The sequence below is a fragment of the Rhinoderma darwinii genome, unplaced genomic scaffold, assembly GCF_050947455.1.
Source record: "Rhinoderma darwinii isolate aRhiDar2 unplaced genomic scaffold, aRhiDar2.hap1 Scaffold_131, whole genome shotgun sequence".
In the NCBI taxonomy this organism is placed as follows: domain Eukaryota; kingdom Metazoa; phylum Chordata; class Amphibia; order Anura; family Rhinodermatidae; genus Rhinoderma; species Rhinoderma darwinii.
This window is the reverse complement of record NW_027461963.1, coordinates 417,879-428,131: the sequence shown is the minus strand read 5'-3', so window position 1 is coordinate 428,131 and position 10,253 is coordinate 417,879. Positions and strand designations below refer to the sequence as shown.

At 44.3% G+C, this 10,253-nt stretch overlaps 1 long non-coding RNA gene across 2 annotated transcripts; it reads right to left on the bottom strand.

The window, feature by feature from the left end:
- Positions 1 to 2,232: 2,232 nt before the first annotated feature.
- Positions 2,233 to 9,952, bottom strand: LOC142699131 (uncharacterized). Of its 2 annotated transcripts, XR_012866008.1 has the most exons (5): positions 9,615 to 9,952; positions 6,542 to 6,662; positions 6,203 to 6,402; positions 5,042 to 5,136; positions 2,233 to 2,740 (listed from the first exon to the last, which is right to left on the bottom strand). It is a non-coding gene; the product is annotated as an uncharacterized LOC142699131 (long non-coding RNA). The 2 variants fall into 2 exon arrangements; XR_012866007.1 differs by having other exon boundaries at positions 6,203 to 6,662.
- Positions 9,953 to 10,253: the final 301 nt, after the last annotated feature.

Below are 10,253 nucleotides of genomic sequence, written 5' to 3'. Positions count from 1 at the left end.
GCGCCATCTTGTCGGCGGCTACGGAAGCCGATCAGACTCCGCCACTGTACGGATCTTGACCGGCTTCCGTGCTAGGCAGACTGGGAGGCCAGCATTAGGCCTCCGGTTGCTATTGCAGCCACCGGAACCCCGTCAATTTCATTGCTGTGGTTCCGATGAGCTGCAAACAGCTTAAATGTAGCGATCACGTTTGAACGCTGCATTGAAGGGGTTAATGGCAGGGATCGAAGCTAATTTTGGTCCACGCCATTACAGCCGGATGTCAGCTCTCAGATACAGCTGAGATCCGGCGATGATGGCATTGACTCAGCTTCTGAGCCGGTGCCAAACATTTGGCGTAAGTATATGACATTTTGCAGGAAGCACTGGCTTTCCATGTCGTATACTTACGACAAATGTCGGGAAGGGGTTAAACTTTCTATGCATTTAAACGTCTTTTCTCCTATCCATATGGGACTGTTAATCAGTGGATACAACAACTGGGGTAATACTATCATTTGAATTACGGCTATTCGATCTGCCATAGAAGGGGGTAACCTATTCCATATCTTAATTTTTGGGTGAGAATTTTGTAGCGGTTGTCTATCCACGTAGGGTAGTCTCTTCAATCAACTTATCGGGTTGACCACCAGATAATGGGCACAGGGGATTTAACAGGTGAGTAATGGCTGTTTTTTTCATTTCAAAACATTCCATGCAACTAGTTTAATTTCTCGGACATTCCTTTTAAGGAAATATTTATCGGGGCACAATGCACCATTTCTGGGCGCTGTATCCAATGTTTATCTGGACAGTCGCCTGGTTATTTTTCTGGACTTTGTATGCACTATTTACTTGGATGCTGGGTAATAATTATGTGAGTTAGAAACAGGAGGACCTGCAATCTCATCAACATTGTCCTTTTCTCATAAAATGTTCTTCTTGAGACATCTGATGGATTACTCTGAAAATATGGCGTAGGTGCCAATCAAGGTCCAAAGGTTGACATCCTCAATGGTCTCCAGGATCTGAATTTTACCTTTTTCTTTCACTAACCCATTTCTCTAGGAGTCATATATAAAGGTTGGGTCTATGGAGCCCAGATGAGCTACATTAGCAACTTTGAAAGAGCAGCCCTAGAGACATTCAGCTCCAGGATGGTCTGTGCCAGATAAGTAGTGGTTCAGAACGCACTAGACGATGTAGGTGCACGAATAGGGTCCCAACCCAATCGTAGTCAAAATAAGTATTTGGCACACAAAGCTGAAGTTTAAATAAGAAAGCTTGATTCAAGTGGTTGTAGATGCCAGAGGCTTAGTGCGACGCTTCGGTCATTACATGATCTTCATCAGGCACTGTGCCGTTCTGGTTGCTGGTACATCCAGTAGTTGGCGCTTCGTTTGGAATGGCGGCTGACCGCTGTAGTTGGCGCACTTGAGATTTCTTAAAACTTTGGCTTTGAGTGCCGAATACTTATTTTGGTCTGTGTCAGATGTTAGGGATGAAGTCTACAACTGGCCAGACCACCTATCTTTCATTCGCTCTGGAAATATAGGACAGTCCACGAGGCAGCACATCATGTCTGGTCAATTCCCCTACTACTCTGTACACTAACATCTTCAAAAGAGAAGAGGAAGGTGCAGATGTGACGTTCAGGTTAGGTATTTGCAGTATTGAAGTTGTATTGTGCTCCCCTTGGAGCACTGTGCAAAGGCAAAACTCCTTTATTGGCATGATGTGTAGATGGTTGGTACTCTATTTGGGTGCGCAGGCTTAGTTTGTTGTGTGCTCACTTGGCTAGGTTGGCATTAATGAGTGAAATGTATACAGTACCTTAGGATAATACAGTGTGAGAAAAAGATGTTAACAGGAGCGCTCCCTAGAGTAATACCTTGAAAAAAAATGTAAACTAGTCTTCTCACCTTGTGAACCTCTAGGTTGATAAGAACATCGACTGGATGCAGATGTCTCTCTTTTTGTAGATTCTTGTTCTTCTGACACGGAGTACAGTATGCCTCAGGCTGGGGGATTTCTTTGCTGGACTTTGTTGTATGGTGGTGTACGTTCGTTCTGATTATGACCTGTTTTTGTAGCAGGAAGATGTCTTTCTTGTTTGGATGTTACTCCACGGGTTACCCAGCCTACTCATTCTTCAATGAATCAGTGACCATGTCCACAATTGATTACACAGGTATAATATAGATCTTATGAAAGTTCTTTGGAATTAAAACAATTATTTTTATGTATTTGTCTATCCATTTTTATTAGAAATACAATAAATACATTGAGGTATGTTTTTATTGACATGTGTTGCTATCAGCCAGACAGGAAAAAAATATGGATGGCCTTGGGAATCTGTAGAGGCAGCTGTTCTACAGGAAAGGGAGTGCAGAGACCCTACCAAACAGGACGAGGGGAGGAAGTCCATTGCCGGGCATCTGAAGAGACTTGCCATTAAACACCCAAAACCATTGTACTTCACCGCAGCCCTGCGAATCATGGACAAGGCTTCATTTTCAAAGACTTCTGGACAGTTGTCTTTTAATTGGATGGATCTTAAAAACCCCTTCTGGACAGTGGGGGATGGGAAGGAGGAGGTGTGGACGGATGACGTTCCGGCATTCTTAGATGGATATTAGTGGTTCATATCTGCTGCCTCTTTAGCTTTCAGACCTTGATCTGGCACATCCCTTTCCATGGCTGACATTCTCGACACCAGGGCTTCCTCCTGCTGATGTTGTACGGTACATTCCCTTCAGTTCTGAAACAAGAATAAATAAAATGTCCTAGTGAAGAGTTGCTCTCTTGAAGATATTCCCCGTGACCCACACCAAGACCCGTTGTCTGCCAGGTAGGTAGATAGTGCGTTCTATGTTCAACTAAGAGAAATAAATTCAAGTAAATCTGCTCAACTTTAAGATGCGGTTAACACAAAGGTTTCAAAACGGGGACAGATAGGGCGCCAAGCGATGGTAGAATTTTATTTAAATACGCGTTTCTGGCACGACTTGTCCCTTTATCTGATCTTAACCTGACGAAGGGACCAGTGCGGTCCAGAAATACAGTCAAAATAAAATGGGTTTTACTTTACCGTCCATGTGTGAAGTATTACCAATTTTTAAAGGGGAACTCCAAGAAAAATTTGTCATGCAATCAAAGGCACAGTGCCCACCCAAACTACATCGCAGGATTACTCCAATATGTAAAGGCCAATATCACTAACAGCTCCTGGCTCAGCCAGCAGAGGTGGGGTCCGGAGCCGAATGTGAAACAGAGCTGCTGAAGGAGCGGGAAGTACATAAAGGCGATTTGTCCGGGGGTCTGAATACATTTTAGGGTTTGGTATTTAAGGGGTTTTTCAGGCATTATAAAAATTGTAATTGTAATTTAAACTGAAAATTGCACCATTTAGCAAATACCCACCTTCTAATTCTCTGCGGCTCCAGTGTCGGCGGTTCACAATCCCTTGCCGGCCTGTTTACACAGGCTGGACCAGTGATGTCCCGTATCGGCACATGATCGCACTAGTCAATCACTGGCCACAATGGTTACGTGCCATACTTACTTAGATCACTTCTGCAGGCGATACCATCCCTCTATACTGTCCTTACTGCAAGGTTTTTATAGTGAGGACAGAATACAGGGAATATCTGGCACACAAAGTGTATTCTCACTAACCCTGCCCCATGACAAGCCATGCCCAATGAACCACGTTCTGTCAAAGGTACGCCCCAAAAGTGTCCATGGAAAGAAATTCCAAATATTGTCAACTATACTATATTAGGGTATAGTATGAAGAATCAGTGCAGTAGGGTCTATATACTACTATATACACAAAGCTGCCATGTGCCGAACATTGCAAAACACTCTTTTCATAAAAGAGCGTTAATTCCAGTCCTGCAGTCACCCTGATGACCTTATACTGTGCCAGTACTTGAGGTAGGTGTGCCCCTTAAATTATTAGTTGCAGCCAGAATTGGCACCGGGATTATCAGCTCATTGACGAATTCTTGAGGTCACATTTGTGTCTTGATGTCACCAGTCTGAACCAATCCTACGCCACTTGCTCTTTATATAATTTTCAGGGGGGAAAAAAAAAATACCCCTAGCAATAAATACTGCATGTAAATAATATTCTCATTACAGTACAACAAATAAATGGAAAAAGCGCCATATCCCTATTAGGTCCCGCGGACATCATAGAGGTGGTCCTTGACTTCCAGTCCTGCAGTCACCATGAAGACTTTGTGCTGTCAGTGCAGGCAGAATAAAGCTGACATGGTGACAATGTAATGTTTTATATGTACTACTACTCCCTGTACTGACTGATAGTAGAGAGAATGGACTAAGCTGAAGGATTCCCGACTCTTATCAATTCTTTAAATAGGGAATATGCCCTGAATACTAACCCCAAATTTATATGACATTTATAGTAGGACAGATTTACTATTCAAATTGAGCCAGAATTATGGCGTACATGTTGTGCGCCATATTTATTTAATGTTTAGACACATTTTGCGGCGTGCTTGACAAGGGGCGTGACCTAGAATAAAGGGGCGTGTCTTAAACTAAGCCAACCAAGAGGTGGTATAAGGAAGAGAAAAGTGTCTAACATGTCTAGTAAAATCTATCATACATCGTGCACCACTGTGATAAATGTGGCACAATTTCTGACTTCCTTGTATCAGTTTACACTGTGTAAAACTCAGATAGTTTTAGGCCCCATGCACACGAACGTATTTTTGCAGCTGCAATTCACCCGCAAATCTGCAGGTGAATTGCGGCCCCATTCATTTCAATGGGCCCATGCACACGACCTTGGTTTCCACGGTCCGTGCATTGCCCAGGAACCGGGACCGCAAAAACAACGCACATGTCTTATTACGGTCGTGTTTTGCGGTACAGGCTCATAGAAAATAATGCACGCGGTCATATGCACGGCCCGCGATTTGAGGGCGGCCGTGGGTGACACTCCGCGGACGTACGAGCCGCAAGTCACAGTCAATGCACCTCACTACGGTCGTGTGCATGAGGCCTTAGTAAATCTGCCCCATGGTAATACCAGTGACAGCCCGCTCTTTCCCGGTGGGGTACAGTCCTCCGCACATCTTCATCCACGTCTCATCTTGTATGTGACGGTTACTTTTCTCCTTATACCTGAGAAGTAACAAAAATAACATCAGAAACTAAAAAAACACAATTCCAAGTATTTCTCCCCATTTCTAAAAATAACATTTCCTGCAGGTGAATAATGGAAAATATAAAGATATAAATATATTCAGGCCTATGTGTCTGTCCAGGGGGTCAGTGAGGGTCCTGCCTGTTATATGTGGGGAGGTCGTGCTGCACAATAACGGAGGGGAAAATGTCTGTACATCAATATATATTTGTCTCTAGGAGCCCCTACAAAGTCTCAGTGAGGGCCCTGTCTGTTATACGGGGGGAGCTTGTATACAGCGTTAGTAACAGGCATGTCACTCCAGTATAGATATTTTGGGTGCGGGTTCTTCGACCTCACTGTCCATAGTTTAATTAAACACCTTAAGAAAATGGATCATCACTAAGAAGTTTTATTTAAAGGGGTACTCCCATCTTACTATTTCTCTGGGACTCACACCTATGTGGAAAACGGAGGTCTCTCCCTGACCCTGTCCTGCTTTGTTCCCAGATCCCTGTCCCGTCTAATGGCTGCTGATTCCAGGTGGAGAATGACTTGGGAAAGGCCTCGCACGTCCCTCTCTCTATTCTGTTCTATGGAAGTTTCGGAAACAGCTGAGCGCTGTTGAACTATTTGCGTAACTCCCATAGTACAGAACGGAGAGATCTGCGTGCATGCGCATAGGTGGATATCACATAAACGTCTGAGATGGAGAAAACCCTCTAAAGAGATTATTTCATTAAAGGGGTTGTACATAATTAGAAAAATAGAGCTGATGTCTTCCAAAAACAGAGCCACACCTGTCCACAGGTGATGTGCGGTGTGTGGACTGCTTAGCCCTATACATTTCAATACAGAAAAGCTGCAATACCACACACAGCCTCTGGACAGAGGTGGCGCAGAGCTTCCATTTGGGTCATAGAGAGGGTCTCCAGCGTGACACCCCCCTCTATGATATCTAAATACCCTTATAGGGCATTTCAGGTGTAACCAGAAGTTAAGGTGATACAAAAAAATATTCCATACATGAGATTTCCTTAATGGAGATATTGTAACAATAATTACTGAAAATATGTAATTGACTTTTTCCTCCATTGTAGGAATAGAACCCGAGAAGCGACGTTTTGGACTACGGAACAGTCGATCCTCCGGATGAAATGCTGTGTGGTTGGAGCGCAGTCCCAGGAGCGCTGGTGTTGTTGTGCTGATCCATGTTCTTCTTATCTGGAGCTTGTATACAGAACAGATCCTTCTGGTCCGACCTACTAACATATATAAGCACAGCCTAAACACACACGTAATGATATATAATAACATAACATTAACATAACATTACTATGTATCAGCCCTGATACGTCAGTCTCATCATATTTCTGGGGTCCCCGCACACAGGATATACGTTACCTCCTGTGATGATGTCACTTCCCTGTATTTCCTGTATGACATGGCTGCTCCTCCTCTTCCTGTTTCCCTTTCTGATGTATTTCCTCTTCCTGTGTGATAAGACGTGTGCTGTTGCCTCCTGCTGTGTATAACACGAGATGTAACATGTCTTATAAAACATGTCAATAATAATCGCAGAAAGCGAAAAACATTTTGTTCATTTCCATTCAAATCAATGGTTATTTGTTTGCAGCCGTTTTTCTGAGCCATACTTGTCTGTTTTTAGAATCAACTACAGGGAGATTTGAGATGTGGTTTGAGAATTTCTTTCCTATGTAAACCCCACCGATAAGGACAGCTAAGAAGCCTCAGTTATCAGCGAGCGACCCCATCATTAGAGTAAGCAGAGTGCCCCCATACAGTGCCAGCAGAGTATTGTCCCTTAAACAGTGCCAGTATACTGCCCCCTCATAAACAACACTACCAGCAGAGACCCCTCAATAAACCATATTGCCAGCAAAGTGCCTCCAATAATTAGTGCCAGCAGACTGCCCCCAATAACCACTACAAGCAGAGTTCCCCCTCACAAATAGTCCCAGCAGAGTGCCTTCCTTTATGCAGCTACATCATGTAAGATCTTCCCTAGTTTGGAAGTCTCCAGGACAATCTGGGAGAGAAGACAAGTGTGATGTAACCTGGTTGCAGTGTGTAAATGTAGCCTGAAACATCACATGTAGCCCCTAAGTCTATGTTCACATGCTACATATTTATTGCAGATTTCCATGGTCAAATTGACACATGAAGTATGAATGTGAATAGGGTTCTAGAAAACTGCATAAACTTGCAGCAGTAACAATCTGCAGTAGATTGTAATGCAAAGGATGCACAGCCAAATATGCTGCAAAATCCACATGTAATATATGGAGAAATATTAGGCCTAGTTCACACAGAGTTTTTTTGGAGCATTTTTTTACGTGGAAACCGCATCGAAAATTGCATCAAAAAACGTCCGAAAACTAATCTTATTGATTTCAATGGGATGCAGAGGCGTTTTTCCCACGAGAAAAAAACACTCACAGGAAAAAGCAGCGTCAAGCCCTTTCTTCAAGCGTTTCCGTCTCTGACCTCCCATTGCCATTAATGGGAGGCAAAGAAAACGGTTTTCGCAGCATTTTTGCATGCGGTGCTCAATGGCCGTGGTCGAAAAATGCGTCAAAAAAGCGGCAGAAGGAATTTTGAGGCATATTTTTCCACCTGCAAAAAACTTGGTGTGTAAACAGGGACTTCGTGTCCACATGTGACCTACTCTATCCAATCACAGCTGTAATTCCAGCCAAGGCTGCCTAACATTATGTTCACACCCCCCACTTCTCCTGCGGTTTGGCCGCTGCAGCCCGATGAGGAGGGATTATAACTAGAAATTGTGGATATAAAGAACATGCAGAGGTTTCTGTGTGACAGTCTAAGGGCATGACCAGACGTGGCGGAGTTCTGCATACACTGTCAGCATCAATGCCGCACATAATCTGAGTTGCAGATTCTGTCGCGGCTTTGCCTAAAATGGGCATTAAATTGATGCGGACTGGCCGTTGCGTATTGAGGGGGAAAGGGCTTCCCTTCTCTCTATCAGTGCAGGATAGAGAGAAGGGACAGCCCTTTCCCTAGTAAAAGAAAAATAAATTCATACTTACCCGGCCGTTGTCTTGGTGACGCGTCCCTCTTTCGACATCCAGCCCGACCTCCCTGTATGACGCGGCAGTCCATGTGACCGCTGCAGCCTGTGATTGGCTGCAGCCGTCACTTGTACTGAAACGTAATCCCGGGAGGCCGGACTGGAGGAAGAAGCAGGGAGTTATGGGTAAGTATGAACTTCTATTTTTTTTACAGGTTGATGTATATTATGATCGGATGTCACTGTCCAGGGTGCTGAAACAGTTACTGCCAATCGTTTAACTCTTTCAGCACCCTGGACAGTGACTATTTACGGACGTCGCCTAGCAACGCTCCTGTAATTACGGGTGCACACACGTAATCACCCGTAATTACGGGAGCCCCATTGACTTCCTCAGTCTGGCTGTAGACCTAGAGATACATAGGTTTAGCCAGAATGAAGCACTATCATGTTAGTAAAACCAGTACGCTCCGCAGCACACATAACATCTGCGGACTTCATTGCGGAATTTTCACTCTCCATTGAAGTCAATGGAGAAATTCCGCAATGAGTCCGCAACAAGTCCGCTACACGTCCGGAACAGCCAGTGTATGCTGCGGACACCAAATTCCTCACCGCAGCCTATGCTCCGCAGCGAATTGTCCGCAACGTGTAAACGAACCCAACTAAAAAGCTGTGGAAAGCAATGGAGAAACGTGTACGCTGCGGATTTCCGCTGCGGACTATCCGCAGCGGAATTCCAGAGCAATTCCGCCACGTCTGGTCATGCCCTAAGGCTCTGTTCACATCTGCATTGGGATCCCGTTCTGACGTTTCCGTCAGAACAGGACCCTGAGCAGACACAAACTGACACCGACGGAAACCAGGGGTTTCCGTTTCCATCACCATTGATTTCAGTAGTCGACTACGCTATTGCTTCTGGCAAAACGAAGGGTCCGGTGCACAAAAGAGACAAACCGAAACCACGGGCACCGGCTCCGTCACCATTGAAATCAATGGTGATGGAAACGGAAACCCCTGGTTTTCGTCGGTGCCTGCTCAGGGTCCCGGTCTGACGGAAACCTCCGACGGAACGTCAGAACGGGACCCCAACGCAGATGTGAACAGAGCCTAATATGGATGAGAAACGGGAGGTGGTACTACTCATTGTTTATTATGCCCGGATACTGAACTGGTATTACTAGTATTATACCCTGTTCTATGAACTTTACCCGCTGGAGCACCCCAAAGATGCTTGTACCACTGATCGAGGTGCCATGTGTTTTGTAGTAAAATTAAATTGGTATTTGATTATTTCTTTTACAGTTAATATTTATTAAAAATGAGGTTTTAAAGTTTTTTGCCTGGCAGTGATAGTTTGATATTTGTCCAATACCTATTTAGTTCCATATTTCATGGATATTATGAGGTGGGACGACTCACCTAACCAGTATGTTCCTGACGGGAGCTGCATGCGTCCATCTCATCAAGTCTCCGATCTCCTGGCAGCTCCACTTTGTACAGATCCTACAATGAAAATCTATGCAAAAAGTTTACACCAAAAAAACAGAAAATTCTACTGCGGAACCAGGATTGTTGTTGTGTGGCAGGGCTGCACCTCGCCCTTCTGCTGCCGGAGGTAAACAGTGAAATAGCGCCCCCACCTGCATCACCATAGAGTGGCCATGTGGGGTAGAGAAAAGATAGCAAAGAAAATATAGAAAACCTTTATGTTTACATGTAGTAGAAATCTATTTAATACAAGTGAATAATATTTATAAAAATCTTAATCACATGCTGCGTTAGGCCTCATTCACACGACAGGGCCGATTTTCCCGGCCGGTTTGCATCCATTCCGATTCTGTTCCGGGCCGTGTTGCCGTTTTTACCGGCCGATTTGGACCCGATTTGCATCCGGTTTTTTCCCCAACCGTTTTTTAATCGGATGAATTTTTTGCACTCTACTTATTTTTTTATTATTATGGTCTGTCCCTCAAAGGTCAAAAAATACCTTTTTGGAACTTTTAGGGTATGTTCACACGGCCTATTTACGGACGTAATTCGGGCGTTTTTGCCCCGAAT